A 17208-nucleotide genomic window follows, 5' to 3' on the forward strand; every position below is an offset into this window, starting at 1 on the left:
TCTGGTGAGATTAGCACGGGGTCCACTATTGAATATCAATTGGGATGAAACATTGAAAAATCCCATCTGGCTAAACGTGTCCCTACCAGTCAGGATGAGGTAATCACACTATTTAAAGCACCATTTCATGCTGTCAAGGTATGTCAAGGATACAACCTTCAGGTGAGCGGACTCACCCAATGGATTCTCTCTCTCCAATTGTAATGTTTGTTTCGTAATAAATTGAATAGCTTGTCAAAACTCTGAAAGGAACCATGGCAGTTCCATTGTATAGTGTATTAATAAAAGTAACACATAGATACCTCAGGGAAGTAAGTAATCCTATTGCTTTGGCAGTGGGGAAGGAGTTCTGAAGAGGAAATGCATAAAAGTGTCCATCTTTAACGATCCCCAAGTTTATTGTAGTCATTTCATTTTTGGCAACCATAGGCCGTTACTGGATGGTTCCATAATGATGTATGTATTACAGGTTAAAAAAAATAAATAAAGTTACGATCATTTGTTTTTCGTTTCGTGGGTATAGTAAGTGGGACTGATTCTTTAAAGTGATCAAAATAATATGAACAATATGTGGCTCTCAGCTTAGATATATGCCATGCCTGGAATGTGATGTTAGACATAAAGTCTGTGTGGAATTGTCCTCCTCCACTATCCCAGTGGTAACGCCCATACTCCGTGTTCCCGTCAACTGGCTAGACTCATGAATCCATTAGGAAACAATGTAAAACCTCAACCTTTTATTAGGGCACACGTACCTTTCTGTTTAACGGCAGCCGTAAATCCAAAGGTTGTGACAACTAAAGTTTGGGTTTTATCTGCGGGGAAAAACTAAGGCGGCGTCCATGCTGCCGAAGACCGTGCAGCGCGATCATATTGCCTTAGGGCATTGATCGCGCCCATAGACCGCGCGGGCGACAGCAGGATGGAGGCGCGCCTTGAGGAATCAGTTGAAACTGATTTCATGGCGCAACGGGCAAGTCACGTGGGGCCCAATGAGGGCGAACCAGCTCCATTACGTCCTAGACACGCCCCCCACGACGGTACATCTACCGTGTCCTGAAAACGCACACGCTTCACACGGGTGACGTCATGCATGCGCGTCACGTCCGCGCAGACGAAGGCTGTACGGACGCAGCCTTATGCTGCTACTGCTGCTGCAAAAAGTAAGAACAGGGCAAGGTCTGTGAGCTGGTGTCCATGTACACTGCCCAGGAAGCATGCAGAGGGAAGAGAGAAGATCTTTGTATCATTCTGCAGGCCTCCGACAAGGGCTGCAGCTCACAGTGTTGTCATAACAGAGCCCAGCGCTAATCCAAAGGGATCTAGAGAGGATTCTGAGTTGGAAAAGCTGTCAAGGCATCTCATACAAATTCATATCACATTCATACAGCACTGACTGCATTTGCAGACCAGCAGATGGAATTTACAAGCACAATGCCTTCTGAAAGCTGTATGCCACCACGTTCATCTGGATTATGTTCTTTTCCTTCAGGCGCAATATCACTACGGTTGTATTTATGATTCAAAAAGTAGTAGGACTTCATATCAACATAATTCAACCTCCATGTATAAATACTGCCATGCACGGCGTGATGCCGAAACAGCATAATGAGACTAGAACAGCAGGAGGGGCCAGTGCAGTGTGCGCCTCAAATATAGAGATTTATTTTTTATTATTATTTTAGAAAATAGTAATGTCACATTCCTGAATGGATATGATCCAGACCTACACCTACACACACACACCACACACACACACACACACACACTCCACACACACACACACACACACACACACACACACACACACACACACACACACACACACACACACACACACACACACACACCACACACATACACAGAGACACACACACACAGAGACACACACACACACACACACAGCTCGCTGGGATGGTTTGTCAAAGCCCAGACATATGGAGGCCAGAAAAACTTCATTAGAGAACCAGCGATGGGGATGAGGTAAAGAACGTCCTGTCTTCCAAAAACGAACTATCATCCCCATAGAAACGACTGTGTTATTGGAAGGGGGGGGGGAATAACTTTCTTCCATCCTAGCTCAGAAGAACATACAGTATGCACTTCTCACAGTTGGGAGGCAAAATGAACATGCTGCGGTATATGCCAATGCTGAGTATTTCTCTTTATGGAAAATAAAAACGTCAAAAATCAGACCCTATAAGTAATTGATTGATTCCGCAGGTTTCATATTTCAAGAGACCCAGTAATGTTTTGGGGTCACTGTTCTGTATGTGGAATAATATTTGTAAGGTTTGAAGCTTGTCGTTATACTCGGTCTTTCTTTATGTTGCTGTATGTTAACTTTCATGGGTTTGTATTAATGAACAATGAGGCTTTAACCCGTATTCTGCCAAAATAATCTGCAATGACTTTTACCAGAGGATAGAAGCAGGGGGCCTCCGGAGCTGAACCCCATTCATTGCAGCTTCGGGGACCCCTGCTTCCTGCGTTACCTCCAGGCGCGATGCTGGTATCTCTGCTTTTTAAAGCTCCCACGTCACGTGGCCCAATAGGATGCTGCGCCGGATGGCGTTTAAAGCTTCCTATTGGCCCGCAGGGCGCGGCAGCTTTAAGAAACAGAGACACCGGCACCCCCTTCGGAGGTAGATATTTCTGGAATCAGGGGGTCCCTTGATTAACAAGGGTTCAGTTCTGGAGACCCCCTGTTTCAATCCAATGCTAAAAATAAATAAGTACATAATTTGCCAGCTTGGCTTACCTGTATAATGTGGAGACAGGGAACGAGGGAGAGAAGGCGGCCATTGAAGTAAATCTGCCGGTGACTGGAAGGAAATAAAGTGATGGGTATGTTTGAGTAAAGCGGGGATTATAGTCCCTGCACGACCGCGTGCGAACGAGCGCGCCACCGCGCGGACTCCTGCAGCCCAAGCGATTTGTGAACTTCTCTGCAGGAGGTTGTATAAGCGTTGCGTGGGCGTGGCGGGGGCGTCGCAAAGCTGGTTCGCCCTCATTGGCTGCACCAGCTCACGTGCGCTGACATCACGCGGCAGCCGCCTGAAAATACAAAATGTGTTGTATTTTCAAAACTCTGCCGCGTCAAGGCGCCTCTTTGCAGGCGCGAGGCACTGGGGTAACTTGCATAGCCCACTACAGAAAGAGTGCTTGCCGCGCGCACGCAGCGACGGCGGAACCATAATCTCAGCCTCAGAGATTTCGAATGTTCAAGCTCCTGGAGGCCTCACGGTCGCCAGATCTCCCCAGACTTTTACCAATTCTAACTAAATTAACTGAAAGGATAAATTCATTGGATCAGTCAAATGCTTTGAGATTTGGGGGTGAAATATGCCGCACAAGTGCAACGTTCCTGTATCAGCGTAGTAAAAATAACGTTCCTGTATCAGGGAAGTAAGAATAACGTTCCTGCATCAGCGTAGTAAGAATAACGTTCCTGCATCAGCGTAGTAAGAATAACGTTCCTGTATCAGCGCAGTAAGAATAACGTTCCTGTATCAGCGTAGTAAGAATAACGTTCCTGCATCAGCGTAGTAAGAATAACGTTCCTGCATCAGCGTAGTAAGAATAACGTTCCTGTATCAGCGTAGTAAGAATAACGTTCCTGTATCAGCGTAGTAAGAATAACGTTCCTGTATCAGCGCAGTAAGAATAACGTTCCTGTATCAGCGCAGTAAGAATAACGTTCCTGTATCAGCGTAGTAAGAATAACGTTCCTGTATCAGCGTAGTAAGAATAACGTTCCTGTATCAGCGTAGTAAGAATAACGTTCCTGTATCAGCGTAGTAAGAATAACGTTCCTGTATCAGCGTAGTAAGAATAACGTTCCTGTATCAGCGTAGTAAGAATAACGTTCCTGTATCAGCGTAGTAAGAATAACGTTCCTGTATCAGCGCAGTAAGAATAACGTTCCTGTATCAGCGCAGTAAGAATAACGTTCCTGTATCAGCGCAGTAAGAATAACGTTCCTGTATCAGCGTAGTAAGAATAACGTTCCTGTATCAGCGCAGTAAGAATAATGTTCCTGTATCAGCGTAGTAAGAATAACGTTCCTGTATCAGCGTAGTAAGAATAACGTTCCTGTATCAGCGTAGTAAGAATAACGTTCCTGTATCAGCGTAGTAAGAAGAACGTTCCTGTATCAGCGTAGTAAGAAGAACGTTCCTGTATCAGCGTAGTAAGAATAACGTTCCTGTATCAGCGTAGTAAGAATAACGTTCCTGTATCAGCGTAGTAAGAATAACGTTCCTGTATCAGCGTAGTAAGAATAACGTTCCTGTATCAGCGTAGTAAGAATAACGTTCCTGTATCAGCGTAGTAAGAATAACGTTCCTGTATCAGCGTAGTAAGAATAACGTTCCTGTATCAGCGCAGTAAGAATAACGTTCCTGTATCAGCGTAGTAAGAATAACGTTCCTGTATCAGCGCAGTAAGAATAACATTCCTGTATCAGCGTAGTAAGAATAACGTTCCTGTATCAGCGTAGTAAGAATAACGTTCCTGTATCAGCATAGTAAGAATAACGTTCCTGTATCAGCGTAGTAAGAATAACGTTCCTGTATCAGCGTAGTAAGAATAACGTTCCTGCATCAGCGTAGTAAGAATAACGTTCCTGCATCAGCGTAGTAAGAATAACGTTCCTGTATCAGCATAGTAAGAATAACGTTCCTGTATCAGCATAGTAAGAATAACGTTCCTGTATCAGCGTAGTAAGAATAACGTTCCTGTATCAGCGTAGTAAGAATAACGTTCCTGTATCAGCGTAGTAAGAATAACGTTCCTGTATCAGCGTAGTAAGAATAACGTTCCCAGTGGTATATTCTGGGAGAGATCCATGCATTCAATTTTCCTAGAAGCTGTGTGTGAGATCTTAATGTTTTTCTAGTAGAATTGGGCTTTGGGGATTTTTGAATTGAAAAACATTCAGTTAAGAATGGACCCAAGTAAGTCAAATATAAGGAACAACAGCTGGTGTTTAGTAGTAATTGTTCTGCGCATATAAATAACAATTAAATGCTAAAGTAATCAGTAGGTGCCGCTGTTACAATCATTGCATAGCTTAGATTTAATTATTTGCTTGTGTTGTTCACATTTAAAAGAAGTTATGAAATAAAACGCCTGATTATAAAGAAGAAAAGTGGTACAAACCAATCCGAATACTCTATTCTGCTTTGCCCTGGGGTATTCTGATTTCAATTTTCACCTGTCTTATACACATCATTGGTAGGGTTGCCAGGTGTCGGGTATTAAACATGACTGTCCTGTATTTGGACAATTAGAGGTAATACAGGACATGTATGTGTATACTGGTATTACCTCTCTGGACATAGGGACCTGTCCGGCTTGGGGGGCCCACAGGCTTCTGGGCTGTTAATAATGGGCTGAGCAGCTTCCTCCATCCTGATTGGCGGCTGGGTAATGCCGCCAATCAGGAGGAGGTGTCAGGAGCTTGGGGGTGTGGCCAAGGTGGAGGAAATAGCGTGGAGCAGAGAGAGGTGTGTCTCTGTCGCCATCATGTATGTATAGATTTATTTGCATTGCGCCATCATGTATATATATCTTTATTTGCATAGCGCTGTACATGTATGTATATCTTTATTTGCATAGCGCTGTACATGTATGTATATCTTTATTTGCATAGCGCTGTACATGTATATATATCTTTATTTGCATAGCACTGTACATGTATGTATATCTTTATTTGCATAGCACTGTACATGTATATATATCTTTATTTGCATAGCGCTGTACATGTATATATATCTTTATTTGCATAGCGCTGTACATGTATGTATATCTTTATTTGCATAGCGCTGTACATGTATATATATCTTTATTTGCATAGCGCTGTACATGTATGTACATCTTTATTTGCATAGCGCCATCATGTACATAACGCGTTACAGCAGTAATAGACCGAACAAAGTACCATGGCGTGTAACACATCATTCGAATGAGCTTCAATCAGAAAAGTAAACATTAGGAAAATGAGTCCCTGCCCCGAAGAGATTACAATGTAAGGGGCATTCTGTCTCTAAGAGCGCAGCGCTGCGTCCATGTCATCAACGCTCTTCAAATTGTGTCCTTTATTTCAACATTTAAGAACATTTATTAAAGCTTTTCCATAAATGATATTGCTAATCCCCACAATATAATTGTCATTTCAGTGAAATAGTTAGAGATTGGATTGCCCCATTAATCCCACACGAGGACCCTCCTCTATTTCCCGCTGTTTCCACTACATTCTTCCCCTTTGAAAGGCAAAGCCAGAAAGAGCTTTCATGCTAAGCTCTTTCCATTGGGGACAGAAAGGAGAGGACTGTTGCAGGACCCATACAATGTGGAAACCCATCACTGATTCCATGGGCCAACCTGTTTGATCTACAGAAGAAAGAGGTTTACATTTTAGACGATAAGTCAAACTTAAATATAGTATTAACTTATGTAGCTAAATAAAGAGGATCTGCTTAATGCTTCTCCAATTCCTGCTATTTGGCTTATTATATCCAACGTGAGTGAACATGCCCTGGAAGTCAAACACACACCTAGTTCAGTGGCTTCTCAGGTGAAGGAGTCTGCTTTGTATGGCTAAACCCCTCCAGCGCTAATGAGGTTAAGTAGCAACTAAGAATAATTGCAAAACACATATTTTCCGCGCTGCACAAGGGAAAGGAGAATGCAATTAATCAAACTGGGATGGTGAATGCTGACGGGCAAGTGAGCATAATTCTTCACCCCATCTGGAGGTGTGCTCCACTTTCACTGATGTCTGTCACAAGGCCAGAACCCATAAACTCACCACCATCTTCACCCCCAAAATCCTCAATCTGTATCCCAGTGCAAAATCCAGCTCTGGCTAAGACTGTTCCTTTAATGTGGATCCTGGAGGCAGCCAGCTTCACTAGTAATGCAGCGAATGTTTACGATGTTGGCAGTGCCTACAGGAGGCACTGGGGTTTAACAGGAGGTTTGAAAATCCCTAATTGACAATCCACTAGGTAAAGAAAATGAAAGTAAGGTAAGATCAAAAAGAGGGAACACAGCACCGAGAATGGGGTGTGAGTTACTTGAGATTGGAATGGGGGAATATTCTTAGGCTAAAAAACATTCCCACTGAAAAAGTAACGGGACACATCCATGTAATGGCCTGTTATTACATATTTTATAAGGTAAGTATGTATAAATAGTATCACTATGTTGTAAGTCAATGATTTCATATATAACAGGAGCTTCGTCTCTTGTCTCATATTAAGATGCTACTTTGTTATGGTTACGGTTTATTAGTGGTAGTGATTTCACAGTTAGACAGTCAATGGGCCCCAGCTAGGACATTGTCCTCAGTGTCCAGTTTTACCTATATATTAACATTCAGAACTCAAGCTTCAAACATGGAGGCACCCAGAGGGTTATTGAGCGGGGGGGAAGAGGGGGTAATGTAATCAATGGCCAAGTGCCAAGTTGTTTCCATCGCCTGTGAGCCTGCAACATACACTGAGGTTTCTTATAGCCCCTGGCCACGGCTTTTCATTTCATGAACATCGACTGCTCGGGTCATTGTTTGTAACCACACCTGCTCAGGTTTCTCCAGGCCTTGGGGCTCCTGAAAACGTGCCCCGGCATGCCGGCTTCACAAGCCAAGGCTCAGTACGAAATGTAAGTCAGGTAACACTGTCATTTTATGCAATGCAAACGGATGGCCAAGAGCCAAAGCCAGTCCCATCCAGTGAAATACAGAATGCATCATTTGGTTAGTGCATGGGGAATATGTCAGTGGTGAGCGGAATGGGACGTTTGGCCGGGTCCCCTTCTTCCTGACAGTATGGATGAACTCATTGGGATGGCTGTTGTGTTTGATGAGCATGTTATGGGGATTATAATTTGTGACGTGAAGTGTGCTGGAGAAATGAGCAGAACGGTTAGCGCAGACGTGTTCATGACAATGGGCTGCATGATTGCATTTATTTCAGCCTTCAACAATTACATGCAAGATCTATGAAACTATTGTCACTATTCAGACAGGTTGACAAGCTCCAAAGACGTACTGTGTGTGCTCAGTTGGTGCCTTCACGTAGATCATTTTCTGGGTGTGGTTTCATCCATTATCACAACTGTACAGTTCTGTGAAACAGCAACATTTGGTAACGCAATCCTGTGTGTTACAGAACGGTCTGCACTTCACACTTTCCATCTATTCAGATACACTGTGACATCCAGTGGCATTTACTGTCTTGTCATTTACTTCCTACCAGTATTCACACCAATCGTATTGACTGGCGAGCGTCCATTCAGTCTCAAACACAGAAGTGCACAAGATTGCTACTGATCGGAACAAGTTCTAGTGAATGGGCAGTGAGGTGCTTTACGACTTAGTACATCTTAGTAAATGTAGCAACATTGACATACAATATATAGATAGATAACTAACAAACAGCAAACACTTCTGCCACGTCCACCACATTTCTAAGGTGCTAACCTTTTGTATATTTATAGAATGAATGACAATATTTACTAAAACATATACCTTTACCGACTATGCCCTTGTGTGTATATATTTCATTCTGTGGTGTTGAGAAATGGATTGTAATGAGTTAGAATTGCCCTCATTCTTTGTGGTTTTATACCAATGGCAAAACTATATTTATTGGTTTTGTTGAGGCAAGGATTTTTTTTGACCCAAAGCTTAAAATCTCTGTGTCTTTTTTGTGATTTCTCCAACAACCGCACGGTTATATTTTCCAGTTGGTTTTGGTTGCAGGCTCCGAAAAATAGAAGACGATGAAGTCTTATGTGCAAGATAACGCATGTCATGACATAGGGTTGTGAGTGTATAACAGGAGGCATGTGATTCCCATTTCATGTTAGACTCAACCCTTCCCTGGGCGTCACTGTTTCCTCATTGTGAAGGCTGCATATAGAAGATTTACATACACCAGCAAAGTGCTTTCTATATGACAGACCCAGCTGGATAATTTCCTGCCCATTCTTTCCAAGAAGTATCCGAATACCTGGAAGACATGTAAAGCCGGTCCCAGGCACAGCTGCTCTCTATTGCTGGGGCTATATATAAATACATATAATTTCCTGATTCAAAATAAAACTCAGGCCTTAATAATTGCCTTCCATTGCTCTGCATACTGCACATCAAGGACATGCAAAAGCCTTACGCTCAATCCTCGAAAAGTGATTCATTGCAAATTACCTGTTATTTTCTCATTTTCTGTTTGAACATTTCACTGTCTTAGAGACATAAATACAGCAAACGACCAGAGCGGCCTCTCAGACAATCATATCTATCATGTTCCGTCTTCAGAAAGGCGCTACCCAATCCCAGACCATATTCCCATTTTACAAGACCCTTGTGCAGGGGCGGCCGACTCCTGTCCCCAAGGGCCACCAGCAGGTTAAGTTTTATGGATATCCCTGCTTCAGCACAGGTGGCTCAATCAGAATGACTGAGCCACCTGGGCTGAAGCAGGGATTTCCTTAAAACCTGACCGGGTGGTGGCCCTTGGGGACCGGAGTTGGCCGCCCCTGCGCATGTATCATGCATCTTTATTTAGGGCGTATTATCCCAATCACATTGGGCATTCTGCACTTTCACTTTTTTTAATCAGTGGAGTATTCTAGATAAGACTTTGGTGACAATATACAGTATTACCACATCCAACTATATATACTGTGTTGCAGAATATGTTGACACGTTGAACAAATGATTAGATCGAGCAGATAACCGTCAGATACTGTATGTAAACAGTATATGGTACTTTCTACTCTGCATTCATTATACCAAGAGCTTCTTCACACTCTGTTATAGGTAGAACTTCTGGAAACATGAAATACAGGTGATTGTATAATACGTGCGCCTGCGGCGAGTACTGGATGTCTCATTCCATCCAACCTTATTACACACTACTAGATAAATGCTTTCGAACGGCTTATCGCTATAGACACTCTGCTCATTGTCTCACCCGATGACCCAGGTGATGTCTTCTTACTCTCACATCACAGAACTGCATTCCAGATTCCAAGCCCCAAGGAGTGATATGACCCAATGATATGATAGCACTGGAGTCTCCGGGAAGGGTTAGACTTTTCAGCACGTCCCCGCTGTACGACTTGTGTAACTTTAGATCTATTTTTTTTTTTTTACTGCTCACTATTACATGACACAAATACCAGAAATTCAAACGCGAGACATCCCATCTAGAAACTGTTAACATTTGACGACTACTTTAACTCTTTGAGTGCCGGAGGGGTCGGGTGCCTGAGTGCCATGGCCCCTCCAGGCACAGTACGGTCACGTGACCACTTTCAGTAACGGTCACGTGACCACTTTCAGTAACGGTCACGTGACTGCGGCCGACCATTTTCTGGGAAAACGGAAGAGATGGAACCGCCCTCCTCTGCCTCCTCCCTGGCCAGGGTGACGTTATCATGGGGTCACAGGGGTCCCCCGAAGTGCCCGTGACATAGTGACTACATCCTGGGCACTCAAAGGGTTAAATAGATATAGCCCACTGCAAAGAAATGCATTAATGAATGTTGTAGTTCAACGTTTATTTCAAGAACATCAGATTTTAGGTCATTTAGCAGGAATGCTCTTTTTTTTTTCTTTCCTACTTTGAGTCAGTTATATCCCAAGGGGACACTGGTTTGGCAAATAACTTATCACAATAAAAGTACACAAACGTAAGTGAGAATCCGTGCAGTTCCCTCTGCATAGAGATAGTGTTACTTGGGCTCTGGGATAAGCCAGCAGGGGTCCTGGACACGGGATCCAGAAGGAAACGGGGAGGTAGTTAACATCACAGTACAAAGTGTATTTGTCTGGGAGCTCCTGTGTCAAACTGGTGAAGCGATTAAGTGGGGTCCTTGGGGATCCCCTTTACGATATACAATTGATTCTAATCCTGAAAAAATTACATCTAAGTTGAGAGTAATAAACCAGACGGTAGCTGCATTGTCTGCTAACCTAAACCAGAGAACAGTGGGGTGGCTGCTCAGCTAATGTAACCCCTTGATTACAAAAGGGGCCTGTGACGCATTAAAGTTTCAGGGCAGAAATTAGTGATCAGTAAACCCCCCCTTGGTAACTGAAGTCATATGAAAGATGTTTCTAGGAAGCTTTAGAAGAGCATTTCGGAGATACAGTGTAGCTGGTACAGTTTTGTTTGTGGGATGGTAAAAATTAGCTGGCATCTCCTTTTAGTAACTGCAGGTTTTTCCGGCTAAATGTACTGCCGTTGTGATGATTTCTGAGGGAGTAGTTGCTTTGCCTCTAGTTATAGGATTTATTACCTTTAACCAATTAATTGCTGGATAGACCCCATCAATACATTGTTACTGACGTTGCAATAATATTGTAAAGCGCTACGTAAAACTAGCAGCGCTATACCAGAACATGATATTGTTATTATTATTTATTATTGCTGACCAATGAGAATGTCACCAAGATGGGTTTGCGTTGATTGGCACTTTCTAAAGCTACTGAGGGTTTGATTGCAATACCCTTCTCTTTATATATGTCATGGGAGACAAGGCCATTTACACCTTTTTACCAGGATTATGCATTGAACAAAACGAGTTAATTAAATAAATTGTAAATGTATTCACAGGAAAAGGCAGACACTCAATGGTACACAAACTACACCAAAAAGACAGACTTACTTGGGAATTGGGGTTAGAAAACTATACTTTCCTACAGTAGGTGTAGGGGCTTATCAATCCAAAGGTCACCCTAAAAAGTCTTGGAACTGAAATCAACCTGCAGTTCCATACACCACAGCTCCCCTCTCTCTCCCCCTCACTCTCTCCCCCTCACTCTCTCCCCCTCTCTCTCCAAAGGGCCGGAGTTCACTTGGTGCTTAGAATCTTAGAAAACTTTGAGAGAACTTTGGGAACACCGGAAAACTCTCTATCTAATGGGAGCAAGGGGTTATAATACCTCTGACATTCATTCAAAAAATACTATAGCCCAATCCAAAGCGTGAGAAATTTCTCCGCCACCAATCAGGGACAAGCTGGTAGACACAACAGGGTTACCTGGAAATCTGAATGAACACAGGGGCATGGGCAATTTGGCACCTCTGGCCCGGGTTCCCTCAATGCCACCCACGGTGACAGGCATGGTCAGTCTGGTGGGATCAATGGAAATGCAAAGGGCGTCCATTGATGTCAGGACGTGGATACTTGTCCTTCCCTCCTGTCCAAATGGTCCTGACACCTCAGACACATCCTCTGTGGCTTTCATCTCCACCGTATGAGTAGACACAGTGGCACCCAAGTTGGTAGCCCACTGACTCACTCAGAACACTGGCTCTGAAAGTCCCAGCTCATCTCTGTGCACAAGCAGATATGTTTTAAAACGCACTGTTCCATAAAATATACACTTTAAAAATATCCTAAGTCTTTTGGTTATGGGAAATAGAATAAGAAGCTGCACGTTATTTCTTACCAGCCATATTCCCCACACTCTGTACAATAAACTTAGGACTGGACTTTTAAAAGTCCCCTCACAACTTTGTAGATGATTAGAGTACCCCCAGGACCCCTTTACCGGTTCTGGGTGACCTGGGCATGTACTGGGTATCCCCATTAACCTAGGGACCCCTTGACTGTTTCAGGGACACCTCACATCCCTATGCCCCATTTACCTCTCTGGGCTGTGCTGAAGCAGGGACCCCTAGGGATGAGTCGCGCAAGCATTTTCAAGGAGAGATATTACCGAGACAATGTGTCTACATGCAGCCAGGCATCCGACCCGATTCCTGGGTACATTTTTAGGGGAACCAGCAACTCTGGGCCCTAACTAGATAGACACAATCTGACAACTCTTTCTCCGCAAACACGACACCCCCCCTCCTCCCCCGAAACTCATACCACAGCAATCCCTCCTTGCTGGCACTCCTGGAAACACCATCACAGTGTGTGTGTATATATATGTATATATATATATATATATATATATATATATATATATATAATCAAAAAATAAATAGATGATGACGAGCACTCCCTTGATAAAGGTCCTGTTTTTAGGACCGAAACGTTGGTGTTTTGTGCCTGCTTCACTAATACAATTCTTTTTGCTAACAAGTGTGCTGTCTCTTCCTTGCTGTGCCTGCTTTGGATTCCCTGGATTCTCTGGTCTGCCTGGTAAGGAGCCTTTGATTATATTCATTCATATGGGACTAAGCACCTGTCTTCATCTGTATTTGTGTGCCATCTGCTCTGTTACACATATATATATATATATATATTTATATATATAATCAAAAAATAAATAGATGATACCGTTCTGTGGCTAACGAAATGCTTTTATTTGTGCGAGCTTTCGAGATACACTGATCTCTTCTTCCGGCGATGTTACAATGAATGAAGCAAGCAAAAGCTATACTATAAACAGTGTCTATTGGAATGTTATCTGTGCTGGTCCTTCCCCCGGTGTGGATGTGTTTTATGGCTGGAGGTGTCAAAAGGTTCCTGAAAGCAAGTGATGAAAGAGTGTGTATGTGTATCAGTGTGAATTAACATGAATGGAGAGCCCACAGTATATACAGTGCTTTACAAAAGGTGTGTGTAATCTTGATTGCTGTACTTTTGTGAGTGGGCATTTTACAGATTTTATGTTCCTTTAATACAAATTTATTATGGTAATGCACTAGGTGTACGCCTGTTTCTTTTTCTTTCCTTTTTTTCATATATAAATATATATATATATATATATATATATATATATACATACATACATACATACATACATACATACATACATATATATATACATATATATATAGTGTTATATATATTAACACTATTTAAGATGTCATGTTTGCCTCATAAGGAATTGATTTACCTCTGCACATATAAATCTAGTTTAGTTAATACCAAACATCAAATGATCTTAATGATAAAAACTATTAAGAGAAACACATCTGGTTTTTGCCAGTCAGCTTTTTCCTTGACTGACTCAACAGCAAAATATCGTGTTGTAGACAGATGAGTGGAAAGTAGACAGAGAAAAGTTCCCCTAAATAACCAGGAGTACCTGCCAAGCAAAGGTAACCTCTCTACTTCTGCCTGAAGGCTGAACTAGGTATTGCTATGTATGGTACTGGACCACAAGAGGAGTTACCAGGTGTGATGTGTCTGAAACACGGGCTGGGATTCCCCAGATCTGATTCTAGGGACTGGTTTTATCTCTGTGAAAGGCAATCAACCACTTCAGTGACCCTTGTACAATCCCTTCAGCACTTGTGGAGCCTGCAAAAGAATGCATGGCTATCGCTCCAGCAATAAAGGGCTTGAGTTATTTATTAATAAAATGTTTTACCAGGAAGCAATACATTGAGAGTTACCTCTCGTTTTCAATTATGTCCTGGGCACAGAGATTTAAGATGATAAATAATACATGGTTACAAATACAGTTACATAAGTGAAAGGGTATACATTATATACAAGACATTGCATGCACAGTAAGAGATCATATATATATTATAGGCGTATGTAACAGTTACAGACCAGATTAAAATGTGAGACAGCTTTAGTTTTGAAAGAACTTAGACTGGTAGAGTCTCCGGTAGATTGTTCCAGTTTTGGGGTGCACGGTAAGAGAAGGAGGAGCGGTCGGATACTTTGCTGAACCTTGGGACCATGGACAGTCTTTTGGAGTCAGTTCTCAGATGATAAGTGCTGCATGTGGTAGGGGTGAGGAGCTTGTTCAAGTTGATAGTTGATAGTATTGGTCTTAAAAACATATGATGAAGTATAACTAAACAGATCCTGATCTTTGTGTATGTGATGCCCAGGGTACAATGTTTGACCCTCAGTGGATTTTTTCCTCATTTCTGCTTGAATGGCTTTTGTTGGTAGAATATTTCCCCATATGGTTTAGGATGGCTTATAGCCTTATACACATCAGCTCTTGAAAGTCAACCTAGAAAGCCTTACGCTGACCTGCTGGAATTATAGTAACTGTATTGCATCTTGACACCTTCAATCAAGGCGGCTTTGAAAATATATATCTGCTCCAGTAATCCTTTTAACAAGTGTAACACATGTGGGACGTCTCAGAAAGCAACGCACCTGCGGTCATTATTCTATTGTTTATTTTCATACCTTTATCTGTCTCCCACTTGACCCTGGTCCCTTTTGGATTTCTTTACCTGCCCCTGCTCTCCTTCCCCTATACTAGGGTCATGGTTCCCTTTGTTCAATAATTGAGCATAGCAATGCCGTACACCCTGCCCTCTGGCACATTATCTCAAACCTAATTACAGTTGCCAATTAATACAGTAGCATCATGTTATGGTATTAAGTGACAGAGGGGGGGGGGGGAACCTCTGCTCCTCGTGTGTAGATTCCCTGAGCTTGGAAACACTTCGGAAAGAGCATGTCAGGAAAATCAATAAATGAATGTCAATAACAATGTGTCAAATATGAAAAAACACGAACCGCTCTTCTTCTTCTACAGACACAAGTGGCTGCGTATCCATACCCCCCTCCTTAATGCAAAAGAAACCTGTAAGGTTTTACAAGCCCTGTGCACAATATTACATCTATCAAGAATGGTCTTACTGGCCCATTACAAAGTATCTAGTGCTGAATCTATGGTTCTCTGGGTGGCTACTAGAACTTCGACCAACATCGGGGAAGCGGTTTACATGGGGAGTCTAAGAATATGTAACCTGCCTAACAAAGCATAAGTGCTCAAGGAAATCGCAGAGGAGATTTATGACTGTGCCAGAAAGCCAGAGACATCCCATTTATAGCAGCTGCGTGTTTACTTTACCGCCTGCCATTGACTGACAATTAAAACTGGACTGTGCAGAGCTGTGCGAGTATGAAATGTATACAGTGAAGAAAAAAAACCTGTAACTACGTCCGGATCTTTCACTTGTAAAGGGATCAAGCTTCAAATCCCACATCCCACTCAGGGCACAGGTTGTACTGATATTGGGTCCCCACTTGAGGAATGTGTCGAGCACAAAGCAACAGTATGTGCCAATAATGGACACAGCCATTCATCGGAGGGGACTAATATTTCCGTGGTCCTTAAACATCTTATGATCTTTGCATATAATAATCACAGGAGTTTCCCAGCTGTCAGCACCTGGAGAATGATTAGCACTCGTTACTAACAACCTCACAGGCCATAGCCCATGTTATATTTTCTTCCCTAGTGCTTTAGTGGAAAGTATTCTGCAGTCTCTCCACATGGGCCCAGGTTCGATTCCCAGTCGGAGAAAAAATAAACAAAAATGTTAAGCATTACCCTGGAAATAATTGCTAGTGAGTTATTCATCCCAATTTCTAGTTCCCCGCAAATAATTTCAAAATAAAAGAGCAATTTCCTGCTTGCCTAAAAAAAAAATCAAAGGTTGTAGAAGTGGCAACAATGCCTCCACCTATACGGATGTAAATACAACTTGTAATTAAATTAGTCAAAGCTGCTGTCCTAATCGCTCCACTGAAAATGAGCCTGATGTTGCTGAGTGTAGATAGGGTCGCCACATTTAGGTTTGTATAATACGGGACGCCGAAATCCAGTGTGAAAGTGTGACATCAAAATGAGCGCTGAAGAATGAGTTACAAACGCTGCGAGCTGAATGATACTGTATCTCACGCTTTGGTGTTTATCATCTCTGCGCTTGGCCAGGCGGGGAGAGACGCGCACTGAGTAACGCCGATAGGCGCGGGTGTCATGGTATTATCAGATGACCAGGCAGCGGCCTAACTTTATTATTTTAATCATTTAGTAAGGCGACATCTATCGGAAAAGGGAACTATTACACTCTCGTAGAAATGTATTACGTTATTATGAATGATTTCATTGCAGTCACTTTAAGTTCAGGACGTTCACGTGAAGGTGCTAAAATATGGGACACTGGTGCGTTCCGGCAGACCTTTCCGGGACAATGGGACAAGTCCATGAAATAAGGGACAATCCCTTATATAGGGGATGTGTGGAAGCACAAAGTGTAGGAGGAATAGCCTTGTGATGAAGACTCTGACGTCTGCAGTGAGTGGTAGAGCATTGAGAAACATCATTAGCTTTATGTGAGTGGTGCTGCTAAATCTTTGCTTTTCAATGTGTTGCATGCACTTTCAGCAACAAAAGACTTAAAGTATATTGCGGGAGTTTAGAATAGATTGCTACGAAGAGAGACTGTAGGAGTCGGAGTTGATATTTGC

The 17208-nt window shown here is 42.6% G+C and overlaps 1 protein-coding gene across 3 annotated transcripts in view; it reads right to left on the reverse strand.

Moving 5' to 3' along the window:
• The window catches only part of ZNF469 (zinc finger protein 469), a 255451-nt gene that overhangs the window by 108801 nt on the left and 129442 nt on the right, over window positions 1-17208 (reverse strand). The window lies entirely within an intron of this gene.

Source organism: Ascaphus truei, chromosome 19 (assembly GCF_040206685.1).
Source record: "Ascaphus truei isolate aAscTru1 chromosome 19, aAscTru1.hap1, whole genome shotgun sequence".
Taxonomy (NCBI): domain Eukaryota; kingdom Metazoa; phylum Chordata; class Amphibia; order Anura; family Ascaphidae; genus Ascaphus; species Ascaphus truei.